The following is a 23,420-nucleotide window of genomic DNA, read 5'->3' as shown; positions in this document are numbered from 1 at the left end:
GAAGTTGTAGGCAGGGAACTGCGTTATGGGGCAAGACGATCAACCATGCTGTAAGACAAACACTTGGTTACTCACACCAGCTACCCAGGAGACTGCAGGACCCGTATGTCCCCAGCCTTGGACCTGTGGGAGTTTTCTCCAGTCGGGAACCACCAAGCCAGATTTTCTGTCTAGGTAGTGAGGGATTCCTCTGGGCAGACAGCACTTGCTTTCGTCCTTGAGGTCAAGGTCGGGCTGATCTTGTTGTGATGCACTTCTCTGGTCCACCAGCGTCCCACTGAAAAGTGAGAGCATTATGGCCGTTAACTTGTCCCAGGCCTGCAAAGGAAGCCCCTGAGAGAACGTGGCACAACATTGTCTGAGCATCCTTCCCAGCACAAAACTCTGCTTGCATTTGTGGAGTGAGCCATGAAATAGATCTTTCTGTGTTTATTTGTGTGTGTGTGTTTCAAAGAAAATAAAGAAAAAATTGAGAAGAACAAAAAGAAGTGAGAGAGACCTACATGTGCACCAATTTCTGGCTGAAGAAGGCTTGATAAGGTACCAAGTTTTCTGAAACTTAAGTTTACTTAGCTCATAGAGTAAGTACCCTCACCTCAGCAGGTGTTAAAGGGCATAAAGAAGCCAGTGCATATGCAGTGCTTATTAAAGTGACAAGAGACATCTTCTAAGCAGGAGTGACCACTAATAAAGGGAAGACTGATTCGGGGTGTCTCGGTGAGCTAAGAACTTCAGAACAGGAAGGAGCCAGGCTGGGTTAATGGGAAGTCAGTGGATGTCCTCTACAACAATGCTTGGCTTAAATGGGCTCAGCCACCTGGCAGTCAGATGTTCCCAAGTCACCCAGGGTAAGAGCTGTGGAGCTTAGGATGCCTGCCTGACTTCCTGGTTCAGAAACACACCTGTGAAACCTTATCCAGGTGGGAAATTCTTCTGGTCTCCTCTTCTGGAGCCAGCTTCATGATCAGGTTATTCCTCTGGGTCACTTTTAGGGCATCCCTTCAATTCCTGCAGCAGACTGGGGGAGGCCCAGGCGGGGAGCCCCAAGGCCTTTGCAGAGAAGTCCTCCACACCCCTCCTCCGCTGAGACAGTACAACGTGCCAGGCACCCCTGCAAACAGCCTTATGTGCATCCGTTTGTTTAATCCTCTAACCGCCCTCTGGGGAGCTGCTACAATAATCCCCATTTAAAGTTGAAGAATCTCGGACTTGGCAAGGCTCCGTCCTTCATCGGAGATCACCGCTAGTGAGCAGCGGGGCCAGCGTTCCAGGTCTTTCTCGCTGGCCGCCAGAGCTGTTACCACCAGGCCATACTTGGCAGCAAACCTTTAATCCCACAGTTCTCGCCCTGTCACTTGTGTTTACCTTGTATCAGAGAACAAAGAGGGGTTTAAAACTCTCATTTTTCTTACCTGCTAAAGAGCAGCATAGTTTGTGGTCACTGAGCAGGGCCCCACTTACCTTGCTCCAAGCGTTCCAGAATAATCTTCCATTCTTCTTCACATCACATTGTTTACCCTCAGTTGCTGATCAGGATTCTTTCTAGGCTTTCAAAAAAAAAAAAAAAAATCACAGCAGTTTAGTGACTTTTCAACCACCTCTCTGGTTCAACCCCAAGGAGCTGCTTTTCAGGGACAGCTGATTGGAGCAAGAGTGCCACCTGGTGGAATACCTGGGTCAATGCCAATCCATATTCCTAGCTAGGGTCAAAGTGGGCAAGGGGATGAATGAGCAGGACACTGCTGCAAGAACCCAGCAACCCCAGGCACTGACTACACTGAAATTCACAGACCAGCTGCTCCAGTGACAGCTTGGCGTTTTGAAAGCTGGTGTTTTTTGAGGACAAAGGTAGGGGTTGGGATTGGGATGAGGGCAGTCTCAAAATGCAGATTTATAGCCTGTCTTCACTTAGAATTTTGTATTTTATTCATTTTGAATCTTTTGCATTAACTTTTTTAAATTACGAGAATGGGCAGTCATTTGACCTGGTGGATAATATGCTGGTTGGGTTGGCCACAGCCCATATGGGAGTGCCCAGGGTGCAAATCTTGGCTTCCTGCCAGTGTGCATCCCGGGAGGCAGATAATGGCTGGGGAGTGGAGGACCTGCAGCCGACTTTTGTCTTCTGGCCTCAGCTGGGCCAGCCCTCATTCTTGCCGGCATCTGGGGAGAGCTTGCCACTTGTCTGTTATCTATCTCTCAAGAAAATAGCTAACTGATTTTTTTACTTTAACTACAATAGAATCCATCTTGGTTCTTGAGATTTGGGGCACCCTGATAGCTTTGGTGACCAGCGCAAGCACTTGCCCCTCATCTGTAGGCTTCTCACAAGGCATCCTGCTTCCACGCAGAGCTCTGGCTAGACACAAGCAACGCACAGCTCCTGCTGCCGTGTGCACACCTGGCTCTGCTCTTCCCCATCTTGGGAGACTCTTGGTAGACCTCCTGCTCTCCCCGATGTACCCACTCTCCCATACATTGGGGTGTCACCAGAGAAACATCTGGCACAGACCACATGCCAATCATTGATGTCATCACAGATGGTGGCTGTCCTGGCCAGCAATGAACTTGTCAGCCACAAAGCAGGTGCTGCTTTGGCCAGCTGCAGAAGCCACAGCAAGTCAGAACAAAGGCTTTTGTGAACTCGGTGCACGCCCCACCCTGAGTCACGGCTGATGGAAGGTCTGTCCATCACATTTCTTCCTCAAGGGTCTCCAGGCTGACAGCCCACATCAGTTCAGCTCACCATAGAGCCTTGCACCGGAATGGGAAAATTCCAGATGCCTGACTATAGCCTAGGTCAGCAGGGCTGGTGGGGAGGGGGGGTGTATTCATTTACAGAAAAACACAGAGACAGAAAGATCTCCCCTCGGCTGCTTCACACAATGACCACAGCAGCTAGGGCTGGGCCAGGAGGAAGGCAGAAGCCCAAGAACCCAACCTAGGTGCCCCTTTGGATAGCAGGGACACAGATATCTGAGTCATCATCCACTGCCTCCCAGGTGCACACTGCAGGAAGCTGGAATTGGAAGCCGAGCCAGCACTCACAACCAAACCCTCCAGCAATAGGATCCTGGAGTCCCAAGTGGAATCTTTCTTTTTTAAAAAGATGTATTTATTTTTACTGGAAAGTTAGATTCACAGAGAGAAGGAGAGACAGAGAGAAAGATCTTTCATCTGTTAGTTCATTCCGCAAGTGGCCGCAAAGGCTGGAGCTGAGCTGATCTGAAGCCAGGAGCCCAGATCCTCTTCCGAGTCTCCCACACAGGTGCAGGGTCTCAAGGCTTTGGGCCATCCTCGACTGCTTTCCCAGGCCACAGCAGGGAGCTGAGTAGGAAACAGAGCAGCTGGGACATGAACAGGCACCCATATGGGATCCTGATGCATGTACGGCGAGGACTTTAGCCACCAGGCTACTGTGCCGGGGCCCCTAGCGAAATCTAAGCCACTGCACTAAATGTTTGCCCCACATGGGGAGTCCTTTATCTGGAATGTATAAATAAATTTGGAAGAGCTGGTTTCAGAAGCTGCTGGAATTTTACATTTAAAAGTATGTGCATTTCCAAGGGAGACAATTGATCAGTTTTTCCCCATGCTGGGAGGAGGATTGAAAGAGTCAGAGAGCCATGGTTCTTACCCTTGGTTTTCTCAGGAGTCTCTGCAAGAGGAAGCGACCAGAAAGTCAGTCCCCTGCTTGGCCTGAGCAAAACCACACCCAGAGACCTGCCCGGGGGTGCATCTCAGGATGCACAGGATGGAAATCTCATCCCCGGAACTGGAGGCCCAGCAGGAAGTGGCACCATCCACTCTTCTCTCTGCTTAGTCTTGCTCCGCCCACCCACAGTCTGGGTAGATGCTCGTTGGCCAACTCCAGCCTTTCCCTCCAGATCTCCTGTCCACCCCTTGGACCTCATGCACCCAGCCAGCCGGGCTCCCGGGTCAGCCTTCTCGGCACTCCAGGCAGGGCGGAGCACAGCGCACATGCTCTTGTCATCAAGAAAATGAATTCTTTTTCTGCTACAATTATCTATAGATTTCTTTCTCTTCCCCACATGATGGTGTACCCAGGAAACCAGGAAACCCAATCCTAGGCATTTCGGTATCCTCAGAACCCGGCACTAAATGTACAAGTTTCAGTTCATAAATAAACAAAGCCATGAGTGAAGGAATAAATAGCTACACATATTTGTTTTTCTAGAATGTTCCCTGGCTCTTCCAACCACATCTGAACCTCAGCAGTGACAGGAGGGCAGTACTGAATCAGCACACACATCCAAGGCCTCCAGCTCACTAGGCAAACACTGCATCAGGCAGAACACCCTGCCTGGCTCATCCTTCCTTATCCATCTCCCCTCACCAGGCTCTGAGTGCACAGTAGGGCAATAACTAACCAGGGACACTCAGAGGCAAAGAGAGTGGCTGTGCAGAGACCCTGCAGCAGCCCTGGCTGACTCTGGCAAGCCTGGGCCTTCACCATGACTCAATGTCATCAGCCACAGCAAGGATCCAAATGGGAGGGCACCTGCCTGCTCCCACTCCCACACCAGAACACAAAGAGCTAGTTTGCAGGTCAAGACTGATTCTCTCCACGCCCACAGCCACTCAGCACCAAGGCCCACAAGCCCCTCTCCCAACTCCACAAGGTTCTCTTTCATTCTAGCCCCTCTGTATCCAGAATTTGCAGTCATTCAGCTGAGGACAACAACACGGTCAGGCCCAAGATGGTTGTGTTTTCTCTCCTATTCATCACCTCCTAAACTGCACAGCATAACAACTACTCATGTGACATCTACACGTGTGAGACAAGATGGTATATTTCACTTTAATAAAATGTACTAAGATTTAGGGATGGTAAGACACTGTGAAGAACTGTGTAGGTTTACATGCAAATGTTGCATAGTTTTATAACATTGGGAACCACGTTTAAAATGCTCCTACCAGTCATGACATGTATTTGAAGCTCAGTTGGGTAAAACAGGCAGGATGCTCCTGCCAGCAGGACAGAAGACATGGCCTCACTCTAACATGCCACTTCTATATCCTCCCTGCCTTGGGTAGGCATCCAGCTCAACTTCTGGTTGCCTCCTATAGCTAACCAGCCTGGTGTTCCTGAGAATATGTGTGGCTGCTGTGATACGCACCATAATCACACCCACAGCTGAATCCCTCATGGAATCCACTCGTGGCTCTAGAATCCAACCCCATCAGCACAGAACTCCAGGCAGCCACTGTCATTCAACATTGTCTGGGGGTGAAGCCTAATCATCCCCTTGGCGTAACTAGACATTAGCAAGATGTGACTTCTGTTGCCTTCTGTCCTTCCTGCCTGACTTCCCTGGTGTTTCTTGGATGAACAGATGGATGGATGGATGGACTGATGATGGGTAGAATGGGTGGATGGCCCGTGAATGGATGAATGGATGGATGGGTAGATGATGGATGATGGATGGGAGCAATGGATGAACTGCTAAGTAGGTGGATGGGTGGAGGGTGGGTGGATAGATGGGTGAGTGGGTAGATGGATGAATGGATGGATGAATGCATGGGTGGGTGGTGCATCGATGGATGGATGGATGATGGATGGATCACTGAGTGGGTAGATGGGTGGATGGGTTAATGGATGGGTTGATGGATGGATAAATGAGTGGATGGATGGATGAGTGGACAAAGGAATGGAGTCCTTCTTCTTATGGCAATTCCCTAGTGAGGACCACGTCTGATTTCGCTGACTTCACTCAATGCCAATGCCTCCTTACAAAACTTGCTGTTCACATGAAGCATGCTTTGTGATGTTTGTTCCGGGAATGGGTGAGGCTCCTGGGTCATCCTGAGGCCGTCTGGACGATATTCGGTGTCAGCACTTTACTTCTCACTCAGTCTCATTTCCTCCCCCTTTGCCATGTGCTCGAGCTTAAAAACATCCATTCCCCCATACTTCCCTCTTTCCGTTTAAAGCTCCAGCTGACCAGAGAAGTTTCTGCTCTGACTTTTTTTCCTAACAAGAGAGAAGTGCAGCCCCACCGTGGAGCATGTAAGAATGACTGATGGTCAAAAACTCTTTGGTGTCTCAGGAACCCTGAGCCCCCCAGAGTTTCCGAGTCATCGAATGGTGTAGCTGAGGGGTAGAAAGTGTGTGTTCTCAAGGCCCCTGCTAAAGCCCACCCTTTTTGGTTTTAAACCAATGCGGCTAAGCGATATCTGCATATTCTTTCCTTAGCAAAACATTACTCAATGTTCAAGAGGAAGGGAATGTCAGAAAATTCTGAGCAAGAAAGCCTGAAGAGGAATCAAATAGCTCCTATAAAGCAATGTTTGGATGATCTGAGTATGAGCAAATCAAAAACAGATGGCTTGTTTGCTGTTAAAACAAGCATTTGTTTGCCCAGAAAGGAAAAGAAAAAAATTACAAAGGAAAAGCATTTTGTATAAAATGGCTTATGTTGGCAAATTGCAGGAGATTTTTTAAGAAACCCAAAGTATGATATGGATAACTGAATCCCATTTGCTAATCTCTTGGAACTGGTGGGGGGGAAAGGGAGGAAAGAAAATTAGTTTATAAAGTAGTTGCATTGTTTGTTACTCCAGGCTAGAGAAGACACATTTCTCAGGCATTTCCAAAGGAGAGAAGCACCCTGCTGAGGTGTGGGACTTGAGGTGGTGTTTAGTTCTTTGTTTTGATGTTGGTGGTGGTAATCATTTGACTCTCAAAGTGCAGAGGGTTTTAGAGTCAGACTTGGAAAGTGAGGAGACCATCAGTGGCTGGTGCACCCATCACCCCAGCACAGTACACGGAGGGATGCCTGGTACCCAGGAAAGCTCTGTGATCCTAGCCACTAGATTTGTTATCCTGCTAGGAATGGCCAGCCACTGGAGAACTCTTGTGGGCCCATCGCTCTAAAAACTGGCAAACCCTTAGCTAGATGGAGAAAAGGAGAGGGGGGATGCAGTAATTAAAACCATACAATAAGGGGCCAGCACCCTGACATAGCAGCTTAAGCCTCTACCTGCAGTGCTGGCTTCCCATAAGAGTACTGGTTCGAGTCCCACCTACTCCACTACTGATCCAACTCATTGCTAATGTGTCTGGGAAAGCAGCTAAGATGGCCCAAGTCCTCGGGCCTCTGTGTTCACATGGGAGGCTCAATAGAAGCTCCTAGCTCCTGGCATCAGACCGATTCAGCTCTAGCCATCATGGCCATTTGTGAAGTGAGCCAAAGATGATCTCTCTCTTTCTGTCTCTCTCTCTGTAACTCTGCCTTTCAAATAAACATAAATAAAAAAATTTTTTAAAATAACATAAAACAAAAATGGGGTCATTACTACCAATCTTATAGAAACAAAAATGATTGCAAGATACCACTATGAACAATTGTATACTGATAAGCTATACAACCAACATAATTGCAAATTCCTAAAAACAGAAATAATCTAAACTGATTCAGAAAGTAGCAGAAAATCAGACCCTTACCAAGTAGAAATATTGGATCAGAAATCAAACACTGCCTAGCGAAGAAAAGCCCAGGCCCAGGTGACTTTACTGGTGAGTTCTACTAATTTTTTTTTTTAAATATTTATTTACTTGGAAAGACAGAGAGAGGGGGAGAAACAGAGAGAGAGAGATCTTCCATTTGCTAGCACACTCCCCAAATGATTCCAGTGGCTGGAGCTGGGTTGGCCTAAAGCTGAAAGCTAGGAGCTTTCTCCAGGTCGCCCACATGGGTGCAGGGCCCAAGGACTTGAGTCATCTTCCACTATTTTCCCAGGTCATAAGCAAGGAGCTTAATGGGAAGTGGAGCAGCTACAACATGAACCAGTGCCTCTATGGGATGCCAGCTGTGGAAGGCAGATGATTGGCCTGTTATATAACTGCACTGGCCCCAAATTCTATTAAATGTTTAAAGAAGAATTAATATCCTGGGGCCAGCATGGTGACAATGGTAGTCTAATCCTCCACCTGCAGTTGCAGCATACCACAGGAGCACTGGTCTGTGTCCTAGCTGCTTCACTTCCCATCCAGCTGCCTGCTAATGTGCCTGGGAAAACAATAGAGGATGAGCCATGTGCTTGGGACCCAGCACCCACATGGGAGACCCAGAAGAAGTTCCTGTTTCCTGGCTTTGAATCAACCCATCTCTGGTCACTGTGGGTAACTGGGGAGTGAACTAGTTAGATGAAAGGTATCTTTTTCTCTGTAAATCTTCCTTTCAAATAAAAATGAATTAATCCTAAAAATATACAGAAGAATTAACATCAGCACTTGCCAAACTCTTCTCAGTAATCAGAGGAGCCAGGAATACTTTCTAACTCTTTATACATGTTATAATTCCGACCTTCCTATGTGTAATGTCCTGTGGTATATCACCTGATTTAGTTTCCTCCCTTCCTTTCCCTTTTTTCCTTTCCCTTTCTTTTTCTTTTCTTTCCTTCCTTCCCCTTCCTTTCCCTTTGTTTTCTCTTTTCCTTCCTTCCTTCCTTTCTTTCTCTTTCTTTCTTTCCCTTTCTTTCTTTCTTTCTTTCTCTTTCTTTCTTTTTCTTTTCTTTCCTTCCTTCCCCTTCCTTTCCCTTTGTTTTCTCTTTTCCTTTCTTTCTTCCTTTCTTTCTTTCTTTCTTTCTTTCTTTCTTTCTTTCTTTCTTTCTTTCTTTCTTTCTTTCTCTCTCTCTCTCTCTTTCTTTCTTTCTTTCTTTCTTTCTTTTTCTTTCTTTCTTTCTTTCCAGAGACACAGAGCAAATGATCCTGCATCCACTGCTTTACCTTCCAATTACCTGCAACAACCACAGTTGAGCTGAGCTCAGCTAACCCAAAGCTACAGGGGCAGGGTCCCCCTTTCGCCCGTCCTCGACTGTTTTCCCAGGCTACAAGCAGCGAGCTGGATGGGAAGTGGAGCAACTGGGATATGAACCAACACCTATATTGGATCCCTAGTACCTGTAAGGTGAGGATTTTAGCCACTAGACTACTGTGCCAGGTCCCCTGATTTAGTTTTCATTGTGGTTTTTATCAACACCTGATAAAAAACAGGTTTTAGCACCACCTATTCTTTATCTGTTGCCTTGTTCCCCCCATGAGAATGAAAACTGCATCATAGTAGGGAATTTGTCATTGTTATTTTCACTGTTGAATTATCAGAGCCAAAAATGGTTCTTGCCACATAATAGATGCTCCATAAAAGTCCATTGGAGGAATCAATTATCATCAGATCATTGTTTCACTCGGCAAAAACAGAGAATTAAAAACAAGAGAGGAGCAAGGTATTACAGAAGCCCAAGTGGTAAGTGGCTGGCTGGAAGAAGAGCCTTCCGATGCAGATAACCAAGAAAGTCTTGTGTAAGGAAAACAAAGGAATGGAGGTTTCTGAAAGCAAGGGAATGGTCAGCAGTGACAATCAACACTACAGCATCAAGGGCAATGAGAATGGATGTTTCTGTCCTCAGCCACACCACTGGCCCCCAGGTGGGAGTGACCCAGCAGCAGCCTGGGGCTGGAAGCCAGGGAGTCCGCCTCCCAAGGGAGCAAGCACCTTCAGAACATGTTAATGAAGTGTAATAATTCAATCATGCATGCATCCATATTGATTTAATCAGAGTCATTCTCTCCTTAAACATTTCTCTTTTGTGTTGTATTAGGAACCTTTGGATTCCTCTCTTCTTTATAAACTGTAGAATAAATTCCTGTAATTGCTACTCACCCTGTTGCACTATAGATTATTAGAACTTGGTCCTCCTGTGTGTTGTATCCATAATCCAAACTGCTTCTACCCCTCACCTTCCTGCCCTTCTTAACTTCTTAACCTCTGGCAACCACTGTTCTGTGTGCTATTTCTTGGAAGTCAATCTCCTTAGCATCCACGTGCAAGAGAAAACACCCCATTTGTTGTTCTGTGCCTGCCTGACTGCACTTAACGCGGCGTCCTTCAGTTCCACCAATGTTGCAACGAATGACAGCATTCCACTTTAAACATACAGATCGTATTTTAAGGAAGTTTCTATATTGAAGAAGATGGTTCAGAGACAAGAACATGGCTGGGAAGTGTGAGGATACATGAGAGGATACTGTTTTTAAGCGGAACTGCCTTACATTAAGTTCAAAAGCCCATAGAGGAATCCAACCGGCGGGCCGAGCAGAGATGTTAATATGCAAGAGAGAACAAGGTTCCCACAGGAGGGAGAAAGGCCCCAAACCACAGAATGGGCTTTAGCAACTGTCTCATACACCCTTACACAACAAAATAAGACAGTGCATCTGACTGCCCCAGGCTAGCCCTGACAAAGCCCAGGGTTCCTGAAGCCCACGTCAGTGTTCTTCTAACTGTGGCATCTTTTCTGAGTTGACTCTGTTCATTGGGCACTATGCAAACTACAGGGCTGGAAACTAAAGCCGGTCAGCAGCAGATACCTGCTCCAGTACACACATGCTGCGAGCTCCCAAGCCTGTCTCCCCACAGTCATCACTCACCCCATTGCAGCAGGAGGCAAGGGACTTACCTCACGGTTGGGTACCTGCAGAGAAACTGCACATGCACAGCCCAGCCCCTCCCTGTAGCCTTTTCCTTTCAGAAAGGAGCAAAGAAAACATGCCCTGGATGGTTCTAAATGGCTGTGCCCAGCATACATGGTAGGCCTAGCTGCAAAGTCCCTTGCCTCCCTGACCCCACACTGCGTGTGGCTTGCTAAGTGTCTGGGCAATGCATGAGCTTGGCGTTAGAAGTTCCTTTGCTCCCCAACAAAGCTGACTTTCTCCCATATCAGCCTGCTGCTAAGGAAAAGTCATTTTTTTTTCTGGCTGCCATTATCTTGAGTCTTGGCTTTCTTTCTTTTTCCAGAAGCTTCAGGAAGAAGGAAGAAAGTTCATGCCACCAACTGAAATTATACTACCAAAAAATGACCTATGGAATTCACTTTCAAAATCTATGTGTTTGAAATGCAAAGACCAATAAGAAAAATAAAACTCCAAAGGAATGTTTTCTGAAGTACTCAAATAACGAATGCGGTGTCTCCTCCGAGAAGAATCCTGCTACACACCCAAGAGCCCCCTCCTGTCACCGACATGTCCAACACAAGGGATCTGCTTGCAATACCCAGTGGGAGCCAAGTGCAAAATCATATCCTCAGTGTTTTCCAGGAGCCCATGGTTTTCCATTTGGAAATAGTTGTGTCCTCCCCCACAGACAGAAACTTGAGAAAATGGCCCAGAATCCTCGCAGTATGTGAAGAAATGGCACAGCAGAGCACCCTGGGAAGTCAGCAGAGCAGCCTGCCAGAGCGCGCTCCTGCCCGATGAGACAACACGTGTCACCACGGCGGAGGCAGGTGTTTGGCAGCACGGTTGGCCATGGAGCCTGTCCTCCAGCTCCCTTCCAATGCCAGATTGTGGATTCCCATAATCGTTTTTGAAACTGTCATCATCACTTCCTCCAATTACTTCGGCCTTCATATTTCAAATGGAAAGATATTGGCCTTGACCCTGCCACTTGTCTCTGTGGCTCTGCAACTGCTGCTTGAAAATGGACTGAAGAATGTTTAGGCCTGTTGGTGAAAACGAAGACTACCTGGGAATGCTTGCACACAATTCAGCCTCCATGCTCTCACAAAGGGGTGAGGGGGGTCAGACAAAGCCTGGAGATAGAATCAGTAGATTTGAAAGCTGGGGCTGGAACATAGGCAGGAACTAAGAAGGCTGCTGAGGTCAAGGCTTCCTTTAGTTCATGGAGAATGCAGTTGTCTCGGAGGACTGAGTGGGATCCTGAAGGTCAGTGAAGAACAGCACGGTTTACTGGAAACTTTGTCCCAGGCAATATCTGCACATATGAGGTCAAATAGACAGACATTCCTGGGGCCAGATTTGTGGCATAGCATGTTACACTGTTACCTACAGTGCCAACATACCATGTGGGTGCTGGTTCAAGTCCCAGCTGCTCTATTTTTCTATCCAATTCCCTACTAATGCACCTGGGAGAACAATGCAAGATGGCTCGGGTGCTTGGGCTCCTGCACGCACATGGGAGATCTGGAGGAAGCTCCTGGCTCCTGACTTCATCCTGGCCCAGCCCTGATTGTTGCAGCCATCTGGAGAGTAAATCAATGAACGGAAGATATTTTTCTGGCTTTCTTCCTCTCTCACAAAGCTTGTAAGTATAGAAAAGATTGGATTTTAACCCAACTACATCAGACCCAAAGCCCATACTCTAACACCTTATTGTACTCTCCTCCTGAGCATGGTGCTGCTAGGATGGGTTTGACCACAGCTACAAATCACTCAGAACTCTCCCTCACAATCAGCAGAGACTGTAGCTCCCTCCTGGCACTTCAGCATCTTCAACAAGTGGCTTCCACCTCCTGGTGTAAAATGGCTGCTCGTGTCCAGCTGTTATATCCACATTCCAATAGGCCATCAAGGGCATGTTCCCTCCTGTGGAGGACATTTTTTGAAAATTTTACTCAACCCTCTTATGACCCAGTGATTACATGGAAATATGTAGCTGTAAAGAAGGCTGGAATCAGAGGTCTTAGGTCTAGTTCAAAAAGCATGGCATTGGTCATTGAAGAGGAAGGAACAGATCCTTACTGGAGCACCATATCTGGCAGACTTAGCAAAATCTAGTAGTAACGTGTACAAAGCACACCTCCTACCTGGCACACCCTAACTGCTCAGAACCCAGTATAGTTTGTTATTTGTTAGTATCATATGTCTAGCATGCTACAAAAAACACAAGCAGAAAATCAGAAATAGAAAGGGAGCAAAGAAAGATCATACAAAAGGCCAGGAGGAAACACCTTGGCAATTCCTGCGGTGCTATATGGCAGAACCTCCTGCACACACAACAGCACAACTTGCTGCTGGGCACAGCTCTGGACTTCCATAAAGGGGCGGGGTGGGGGGAGGGAATAGAGGCTCCAGCAGCCAGCAGAGACAGGCCAAGGCACAGAGCCTGTGGAGGAGGACGTCACAGCTGACCACGGATAAATCATCTCTCCCGCAGCAGTTCATGGCCATTCGGTTTTCATTCCAGATAAAATTGACATGACAATCTGGCTCTGTGGCTTCCATCTGCCCATCCCTCATTCCTCAGGATAAAGTGAGTTATTTCATTCCCGCTTCTGATGAACCTGTGTCCTGAAGCAGGCGGGGGGATGGGGGGTGCAGAGATTGAAGTTCCCAGGAAATTGCCATCTTATGCTACCATTCCAAAATCTGCCTCAACCAGCCTGTCGCCAGGGCTCCAGAGCAGTCAGAAAGAGACCATTCTTACTTTGAGGTGGAGAAATGCTTTAGTATGGAAGGTTCTGGAAGGTCAGCCAGAGCTGTAGCCAATATGGAAGGGGAAATGGGAAGGTAGGTGAGAGGAAAGATCCAGGAAGAGTGGCCCCAAGGGACCATTGCCATTGAACATTTCTCCCATGTCTCTGGAAACTTCCCAAGTGGGATCCATCAATACTGCAAATGCCTCCTGGTTTGACTGGAATTTCCGTGCCCTGCTCCAACAAAGGAACAAATCCCTAGGCTGAAACCCTAAACCCAACGTGCCTTGGTCCTCTGTACCCATGTGGGAGACCCAGAAGAGATTCTTGGTTCCTGGCTTCAGACTGGCCCAGCTCTGGGGAGTGAACCAGTGAATGGAATATCTCTCTCTCTCTCTCTCTGTAACTCTACACTTTTACAATAAAAATAAATGAGTACTTTCCAAAAAATCAGGAAAGAGGGGGAGCCAGCATTAAGAGCATACCACAACCCCCCAGACCCTGGCATGTTTTGTCAAAAATCAACGCAACACACAGGGATACTGGGGAGACCCAACTGAACCGTCCCAGAGAGATGCCCAGCTGTGCTATCTGGTTGCTCAAAGCGTTCAGCAAGAGAACTGCCTTGTTGCTCGTGGATTCAGGTATGAATACTCAAAATCTTCACCTTGCCCAAATGCGCTCTCTTGACAGGAACCTCTTTTACCGTGGTTGAGGAAGTCCCAGTGCATCAGATCTCAATTCACCTGGCCACCTGGGACTCCAGGTCACTCAAGGATCATAGCTGTCAGAGTTCCAAGGAGCCTTCAAGATCAACCATCCCAGGAACTTAGAGAACAGAGTACTAGGGACAAGCGCAACCACAGCAGTGGGAGTCTAATGAATGTGAAGGAAGGGAAGGAAAAGGAAGACAGAGAGCCACGAGGACAGAACAGCATGGCTGGGAAGTAAGCTCTGGGAGCAGCCCATGGGTTCTCATCCCTAGGTCTGCTGTTTAAACCTTCAGCACCTCTATTCACTCAGCTGTAACATGGAATAAGAACACTATCTATTGAAAGGTGATGGCTAAACTATTTCATCAAGAGTACTTAGGCAACATGTGACAGGGCTTTGTGACGTAACAGGTAAAGCTGCCCCCTGCAATGCCAGCAATCCCAAATAGCTGCTTGCTCTAGTCTGAGCAGCTCCGCTTCCTTCAAAGCTTCCTATTAACAGCCTAGGAAGGCAGAAGAGAGTGTACCAAGTGTTTGGGTTCCTGCCACCCATGTGGGAGACTCAGATGAAGCTCCTGGCTTCAACTTGGCCCAGCGCTGACCATTGCAGCCGTCTGGGGAATGAACAGGTTGATGGAAGATATCTCTCTGTCTCTGTCATTCTTTCAAATAAATAAATAAATGCTGTTTAAAAAAGAGAGTAGCCCAAGATGAATGTTCAGCCACTATTATCATTACTAAGAAAGTGAAACCTGGGCTTTTTTTTAGGACAAAGCCAGAGGGGATGAGGCCCTCTTCTCACTTCTGGCGGTGTGGCCAGAAGGCATTACCCAGCGATGGAAAGGACCTGCACTGGGAAACTGCACTAGTCAGTGTTTGATGATTTTAAAATTAACAAGTTATCATGAAATAAATGCAATTTTTAGCTTATATCAAGTAAAAGACTATTCGTACAAGACTACGCTGCCATGACAAACAGCCCCAATTATTACAACTTAAAGAGCAATGATCATTTCTCCATCACAATCCCAATGCAGAACTGTGTGGGCCAGTGAGGAAGCTCTGGTCTTCACACTCACTCTGGAGCCTTAGTTCTTTTCAAGTTTATTGCCTTCGCTCTTCATGAGCCAACAAACTAATCCACCTGTGAAGTTTGGGCTAGTGCTAAGGTGTGGCACCAGTAAGTCTGGCCATTCTTCTCTTGAAAGAACTTTAACATGGTCATACCTGGCTGCAAGAGAGATTGGCATCGGAGTCAGGCTGGGAAGCCATGAATATAGGAGGGAAAAAGGAGCAGACCCACACTCACATCCAGTCCCTTCCCACCTCTTCTTACTCATGTATTTAGGCAGTCTTCCCTTGCTAGGCACACTTGCATTTCCCAAGTGCTCCCTGAGGAGCCGGGAGCACCCGTCACTGTTCTTGGTCCAGGGGACGCAGCTGTGAGGGCAAGAGAACAGGTCCCTACCCCTCTGAGGCAGGTGTGCAGGGCAGCTGATGAGGAGCCTCCCACAGACCTGTTCTTCTCCTTCGGAATCAATATTCATCTTCATGCCTCATTTTAGATTGTCATTTTTAAGACGGGCTTTCTTTCAAAGGGCAGTGGATTTCTCCAAGCATGTGCTTCAAACTACACAACACCTGGACCTGTCACCACTGGGCTCGTGGTTGTGAAAGACAGTACACAAGTTCATCAAGAAGCATGTGCCACATCAGGTGGTAACAGGATCAGCATATCAAAAAATGAAGTCCAGGCAGACGGGGAGGGGAGACCTTCTTAACTTGAGGGGAGTCAAAATCCCTTCCAAGGATATGTCATATGAGCCAGGTGGGAGAGGAGCGAAGGAGCTGTCTCCACTTTTTACAACAAGGGAGCCAGCCTGCTGTGATTCAGCTTCTGATACGTAAACCTTGGTGTGTGCTTCTGAGTCTTTGTTTGAGTCTATTTCTGGCAGTGGAGCTAATGAGTCATGGGTACAAGTGTTTTTAAGGTTTTTGAAAACCACGTTCCTGAAACCTCACTTTTTTATTGAGGTTTCTCATTAGTGTGGTAAACAAAGCAACTGAATAAAACCTAGATCTTAAAAAAAAAAAAAGAAGGGCAGAATTATATATATACTGAGAGAGGGAGATTTGTTGTCCACTGATTCATTCCCCTAAGAGTCAGATCAGGACAAAGCCAAGAGTCAGGAATTCCACCCAAGACTCCCACGTGGGTACCGGGCTCCAAGCACTCATGTGCTGGACTGGAAGCAGAGCAGTTGGGACTTGAATTGTTTTTATGGAATGCTGGCATTGCAGGTGGTAGTTGAACATGCTGCCCATAACGCTGGCCCCCAAGATCTAGACTTTGATGTTTGACACTTAAAACAAAAATTTGTGTTACATGAAAGTCAGCATTACAGAGAGAGCGAGAGAGAGAGCACACGTTAGCTTTCACTTGCTGGTTCATTCCCCAGATGGCCACAACAGCCAGAATTGGTCTGATCCAAAGCTGGGAACCAGAAGCTTCTTTGGGATCTCCTATGTGGGTCTAGGGTCCCAAAGCTTTGGGCCATCCTTCACTACTTTCCCAGGAGTTGGACAGGAAGTGGAGCCGCCTGGACTGAAATCAGTGCCCAGATGGGATGCTGGCACCACAGGCAGAGGCTTAGCCTGATAAGCAATGGTGCTGGCCCTGTTTGAGACTTCTAAGGATCACTTCTAACAAGATGTCAAACTCTCCATGCTTCACCTCCTATCCCCAAACAACAAGTTGGAATGAATTTTTTTTTTTGTCCTAAAATTAGTTCTTGCATCATGGAATGTTAGCATGAGAAGGAACTTTGATGACAGCCTTTCTGTTCCATTCTCCTATTTTATGGTTGGAGACACTAAACCCAGGGAAGCTGCTGACTTGATTAAGTCTCATGATGTGTTCATGGTCAAGCCAAGATAAAGCCTCAGTCTCCCAACTCCTGGTTCTGCCTCAGAAGGGTTCTGTGGTGGCAGAACCAAGGACAGGAGTTATAGAATAAATCTGTGCAGGTGAGGATCTATCTGCCTTTGGTCAGATGCACCTGTTACGGTGGCGGTGAGTACTGATTAGATAATACATGTACAGTGCATGGGATTGTGTTGGGACTCAAGTGACACTTCAATGCTAGCGACGGATAAGACTTTGATGGTAGAGCAAGAGAGGCATCCCACAGGCTGATACAGGACAAGAAACACATGAAGGGCAGTGTGGGGTGGGTGGTCCCAGGGCCTGCAGGCCTAGACAGACCTCAGCCGAGAGGGGATGGTCACTTCATCTCCAGAGTCATGTGAGACCACCGGGAGGGACAGAGATGTTTCAGTCAGGTCAAGGGAACTGCGGGAGACAGTGGCTCAGCTGGAGGCCCCCTCGAGGAGCGCAGGATGGGGTCAGCTTTCATCGTGTGCCAGGCTTCCCCCAGCAAGGCCAGCTGCTGGGCCCAAAGGGCTGAGGCCACCCAGCCACGTGAGCATGCTCTTATTCCCTTACCTCTCCCTTTTCTGGGCTTTCTTCCAGGCGCAGAGGGAAAACAGCAACTAGCAAGGGGGAGGAGGTAAGCAGAGAGAGAGAGAGAGAAAGGCAGTGGTGGTGGGGGAGAGGAAAAGGACCATATCCCCTTTTCCCAGGGCAGGCTGCCAAGATGAGGCTGCCCCAGCCAAGAGAGCAGAGATGATTTAAGGTTAAGCCAGTTTGGAGTTTTAACTATTACCTGGGGCTTGGGCTGCTAAGCTCTGAAGGGCCTGAGTGTGACAGTGAGATGGCAGGCCTCCCAGAGGCATCAACGGGATAGTGGGGGGTCCCACATCACTTGCACCTGCCCCTTCAGCCCTCATGGCCAGGCTTTCAGAAAGATGCCAGAACTGCATTTCCCAGTCCCTGTCACGTGTGATTTTGACTTGACGGTCATTTGTTCATGTTACAGGTGCGTACTGCTTCCTGCCAGCCAACCTGACTCCCTCGGATTACACTCCTGTGTGCACACTCAGTCAGAAGCAGTCTCTGGACTCCCTCCAAAGCTCCAGCTTCCTGATAGCACACGTGCTATTTTATTCTATAGAATTCTTTTGCTCACTAGTGCTCTTCTGTACATAGGCCGGGAACTGCGTACTCAACACAGGCAAGGAATCCCCCTTGGCTCCCAGTGGCTCTGAGCTGTGCAGCTGTGCAGCGTTTTCATCTTCCTTGGGACCTCACTAATGGCCCACATGGTCTGTACATAGTTACTCATTCATTCCTTCACCACTTTACAGACTTGGTACCCTCTATAAGTTGGTCATTCTGTAGGGTCAAGACAGTCCCTTACTCTCAAGGAGACCCACCATCCATTACCCTGTGACTCAGAGGATGTTATATGACCATGATAACAAGTGATGGGGTGATGTCAGCATGAGAGGCAGGTGCAGTGGGAGCACAGGAGGGAGTGATTAGTTCTGTATAGGTCAGATAAGCTCAACAGAGTGGTAGACCTCTGGGACTAGATGGACCAGTAGGTCTTTCCTAGGCAGCTGAAGGGGGGTGGGGCTGAGAAAGGCTGAAGGGGAAGCAAGTCAAACAAAGATAGAGTGAATTGCCCTGGTGCAGCCCTAAGAGGATGGTGGCTGAATGGGAGTGATAGCAATGATGACAGAGCATTCAAGAACGGTTTCTCAATGGCTGGAATTGTGGTACAGCAAGGTAAGTTGCTGCCTGAAGAGCTGATACTCCATCTAAGGGTTTCCTAGAGTCCCAGCTCCACTCTTGCCCATGCAGCTCCCTGCTAATGCACCTGGGAAAGCAGTAGATGGCCAAGTGCCTGGGCCCTGCCACCCATGTGGGAGACCTACATGGAATCCCAGGCTCCTGTCTTCTACCTGGCCGAGCCCTAAACATTGTAATCATTTGGAGGAGTGACCAGCAGTCAGAAGATCTTGCTCTTTCTGTTTCTGTCAGTCGGCATATCAAGTGAATAATTTCTTTTTCTTTTCTTTCTTTTTTTTTTTAAAGGAGCATTTCTCCAAGCACTAAATGAAGGCAAAAGAGGAACAATCAGCTGTCACTACACATATTTTGCAACACTGTCTGTCTGAAAAGTGATGTCAACACCAGAGGACCACAGCTTGGCAGCTGATCATGAGGACTGTGTCTATGTGGCAGAGGAAATTAAATGGGGTTCTGGGGCCCCCCTGGAGAAGTTTTCTCCAGTTGAGAACAGAGAGAGATAAATATAGAAGAAAGAAAAGGTCTGGATCTATGGAGACTTTCACAGGCCACAGAACCCAAGGCCAGCACCTACCTGAAGGCAGCATTTCTGGCAGCATCTGCCAGCCGATGCACTCACCTCCACTGCAGTGTGGTAAGGGCCGTGTCTCCCACTGATGCACTCCCAAGGCCTCTTTGCCTCAATGTGGCACCGCCCTGACCCTCTCCTGCGTGTTACACCTCCAGCTCCCGAGTGAGCAGAAAGTTGCTAGGATCAGGAGGCAGGGCACACACTTGCAATCTGGGCTTGGATGGGTTTAAACTTTTGACTCAGTTGGGTACCAATCTAGACCCAAGGTGCTGTCCTTGGGGTGGGCTCATGTTCACATTCCTTTTCCATGGCACCAAGAATGGATGGCACCTAGGGGAATGAAAGACAGCCAGCCACCTCTGTATACCCAGAATGTCTTAACGTGGATAGAATCAGAAGATCAAGGAAGTGGTTGGAATCTTGCCTTCTTGTTATTATTTGGCAGATAACAGAATGAACCCGTGGATAAGACCAATGCCATGTTTTCATCTAAGCCACAAGGACTATTTATGAAATAAATGACTCAGCATTTGCTTACCAAGGACATCATCATTCATGTTTATACCCTGATTCCAATGATTCTGAAATCTCCTGGCTACAGGGCAGGATCCCAGCTTCCATGGGAAATTGTCCCATTGTTTGCAGATAGTCTCAAAGGGGAGCCACATGGTGGCCACCATTTTCCTTGACCGCAGCGAACCTTCATCCCTTGAGAATCCTCAATGACACTCCTCTGTCGTCTGGCCAGTGCTCCTGTGTGTACCTTTGCCATTCTTGCCCATAGGGTCCCTGTGCACAGACTGCCACAAAATCTTTTACTAAAAAAAAAAAAACAAACAAAAACAAAATCAAAAAAACAGTCCTACTCTGTGTCTCAGTAAGCCCTTCACAAAAATTCCTCCTTCCACTCATGGAACTGAGTGAGATTCAGACTGGGTTCCCAGGCAGAGGGAGGGTTTTAGGGAGCACATCACCCCCTGTCCCTCTACAGGGCCTCTGTACTCCCAGGGACAACTCTTCCTAGACATAGCCCCAGTACCCAAAGAATCATGAGATGGGGAATCAGGTGCACCTTTATCACCTCCTCTAACAGCATCAAAACCTCAGGACTCAACCCAGAAACAACCCTCTACACACTCATGCAAATGTAGATTAGTCAACACACATTTAGTAAAAGAGCCAAAGAGGGCATTTGGTCCAGCAGTTGATGCCACTTGGGATACCCTGATAGGGTGCCTGGGTTCAAGTCCTGATTCTGCTTCCAGTTCCAACTTCCTACTAAAGCTCACCCCCAGGAGACAGCAACTGATGACCCAAGGACTTAGTCCTTGTTCCCCACAAAGGAGATCTGGAGTTCCCAGCAGTGCCTTGCTTCAGACTGACCGAGACCCAGCAGTTATGAGACCCAGGCATCAGGAAAGTGTACCACATGACACATCTGACTCTGTGTCTGTCTGTCTCTTTGCCTTTCAGACAAATGACTTCCTGCTAATACATCCTGAGAGGCAGCAGGTGATGGCTCGATTTCTTGGGTCTCTATCACCCACATAGGAAACTAGATGGAATTTCAGGCTTATGGCTTCAACCTGTTGCAGCCCCAGCTGTTTTGAGCATTTGGGGAGCGAATCCATAGATGGCAAATCTGTCTGTGTGTCTGTCTTGCTCTCTGTCACTCTTTCAAACAAATGAACATTTTTAAAAAGTAGGGATCCACAAACACACACATCCAAGTACTTTGCTAATGGCCATGACTCCTAGAGGGTGAATGGGCACTGGTGACACATCCATTTGCTTTGCTTAATGTTGACAGCATTGTATTTCATCATGCTGTAGAAATTATGCAGTGGTATCCATTTTATACATTATTCAGCATTGCTTTCATTGAAACACCTCGCCTTGCAGACCAACACCTAGCTAACTGAAAGTCCTCGCATTTAGCCTGGTCTTCCTCTACCTTGTGGTAGTTGTGCATGAACTGGTTTTGTGTCTCAACCTGACAGGAAGCTGCTTTGAGTTGGCATCTGCAAGCCCTCCTGTGTGCCCAGAGTGGAAGTCTCGGAAGTCTTCCGTGTTCTGTGATCCCCTGCACGGAAGTAGGCAGTGACTTTGTCACAGATGCTACAAGGCAACCCAGGGTCCACACTTGGTGACATCACACAGAGACCCAAGGAGGAACTGGGAACCCCAGAATCTTTACCAACCCCCACAATTTGCTTAGGGCATTGAGTACACTTTGGAGAAAGCAGCCTCGCAGGCTAGCCCCGTTGGGCTCTTTTCTCATGAGGAAACAGCTTTTGCTGTTCACCCAAGCTCCTGGATGCTGGCAGCTGCAGGGAAGGGCTGGTTCCCTGGCCAGAAGGCTTTGCTAGGAGCCAGCAAAGCAGCCCATATTCAGGGCCAGGCTGCCACACCCGCCCCACCCAACCTCCAGTTAAGAGCTTAAGTCAACAGGCTCAGAAAATCACAGGGGGCCAACTTGGGATAGGAAAAAAAGAAGAAGGGGGAAAAAAATCAACCCAGCAGCTGCTGCCTAATTGGCATTCTAAATAGCTGCAGGCTTCCAAGGGCAGAAATGAATTAAAAGCAAAAGTTCCGCCTTTAGGGTGGAGTGCCTGGCTGCAGGTCTCTCCACCCGAGCCACACCCTAGGTGCAGCTATTTATAAGCCCTAAGAGCCAGATGGGACCTGCCAGAGGGGAAACAAGACTGGGCTCAAGGCAAATGCCCAGCAAGCCTTCTTATCCTCGAGGGGCCCCATGGTGACTCCAAGGCTGGGGGGAGAACAGAAGAGGAAGGAGCACCTCCACTAATGCTTTGCTCCAAGTCCTGTCTTCCCAGGCCACAGACAGCTGTGGCATGGGCTAGCTGCTGTGCCCGGGCAGGGCTGTGCTCCCCAAAGCAGAAGGACCAGCAGGCAGATGTGCTGTGCCCAGCCCCAGAGTGGGCCCCAGGGCTGAGTAGTTAGAACCAGGTGATATGCCCAGTGGTGTGAAGTGTTAGGGGGTAGGGGTGGCCCCAGGGCACTCAGTGGAAATCCTAAACCCTAGGCTGGGTAGGTTCCCCACTCCACCCAGAGATACAAATCAGCTACCTGGGAAAGCCTGTTGGACTGTGAAAAACTTACCCTAACTAAGAAAAGACAGCAGTTATGAGGACACCTCTTGGTCTACATGGCTTCCTTGTAAGCCCAAGGCAGCAGTCAGCCTAAGAAGGGACTGCCACTACCGGTGGCCAATTGTCCTCCATTGCACTGATTCATAAGCCCTCAGTCTCTCCTGTCCTAAACCAGCCTGATGGAAAACATAGGAAGTGCTTGGGGCAGCAACTGCAGCAGCTGTTACTGCAGGACTTTCTGCACAGACTTCTGCACAGACACAAATGCACCTCCTTGTGGGCCCCTGTCTGCACCAATGACATAGGAGCACTCTAAAACATGAAGGGGCTTTGGAGACAGAGCTTGTCTCAGCTTCTTGTACCCTTCCTCTCATGTGCAGGGCAGGACTAGGCTGGCTATGCTAGGGAGGCAGCTGTTCCCACCGGAAACCTGTCTCATCACTGTGTGACCCCTGCACATGCCAGGGCTTAGAATGCTTGTCCTTGTACATGGCAACAGCTTGGAGTAAAAAATTAATACATACCACATCTTCATCAAGACCACACTGACGTTTCTTCCATGGCTGGTCCAGTCATGCTGACCTATAGAAATATAACGGGAAACACAAACATCACTTTTTAAAAATTTTCCAGCAGCCATGAGGATAAATGTAAAACAAAAAAGCTGAAATTCAGATTATGGCTGTGTTGTAGTTCACTTAGTATATGAAAAACTTGTTCAGTTTCAACATGTAGTTAGTAGAAACACTATTAATGAGATATTTCCCATTCTTGCTTTTTGTGCCAGGTCTGCTCTGTATTTTAAACTTGTGGATGCAACTCAGTTTGGACCAGCTACATATTCAGTGCTCAGGTGCAGCCTGTGGCTGGTGCACCCGGTCTAGCCCCAGAGTTTGTGTTGCACCTGCCAATGTCCTGCCAGTGGGTATTTCCAGCTACAGCCTGGGAAGCTTCTTGCTCTCTGCACAGCAGGATGCCATCTGCAGGCTAGGCTGGGAGTCTGGCACAAAGGACAACAGTCTGAAGACAGGTGAGAACCAGGCTTAGCACTGCCTAGCTGGTGTTAGTCTGGG

The 23,420-nt window shown here is 48.0% G+C and overlaps 1 long non-coding RNA gene across 1 annotated transcript; it reads right to left on the bottom strand.

The window, feature by feature from the left end:
- Positions 1 to 699: 699 nt before the first annotated feature.
- Positions 700 to 23,150, bottom strand: LOC121146686. Its single transcript, XR_005882240.1, has 3 exons — positions 22,872 to 23,150; positions 19,773 to 20,052; positions 700 to 1,547 (listed from the first exon to the last, which is right to left on the bottom strand). It is a non-coding gene; the product is annotated as an uncharacterized LOC121146686 (long non-coding RNA).
- Between the last annotated feature and the right edge of the window lie 270 nt (positions 23,151 to 23,420).

Source organism: Ochotona curzoniae, unplaced genomic scaffold, assembly GCF_017591425.1.
Source record: "Ochotona curzoniae isolate NIBS_2020 unplaced genomic scaffold, NIBS_Ocur_1.0 scaffold_4505, whole genome shotgun sequence".
NCBI classification, from domain to species: Eukaryota; Metazoa; Chordata; class Mammalia; order Lagomorpha; family Ochotonidae; genus Ochotona; species Ochotona curzoniae.
This window is presented reverse-complemented; position numbering and strand designations above follow the sequence as displayed.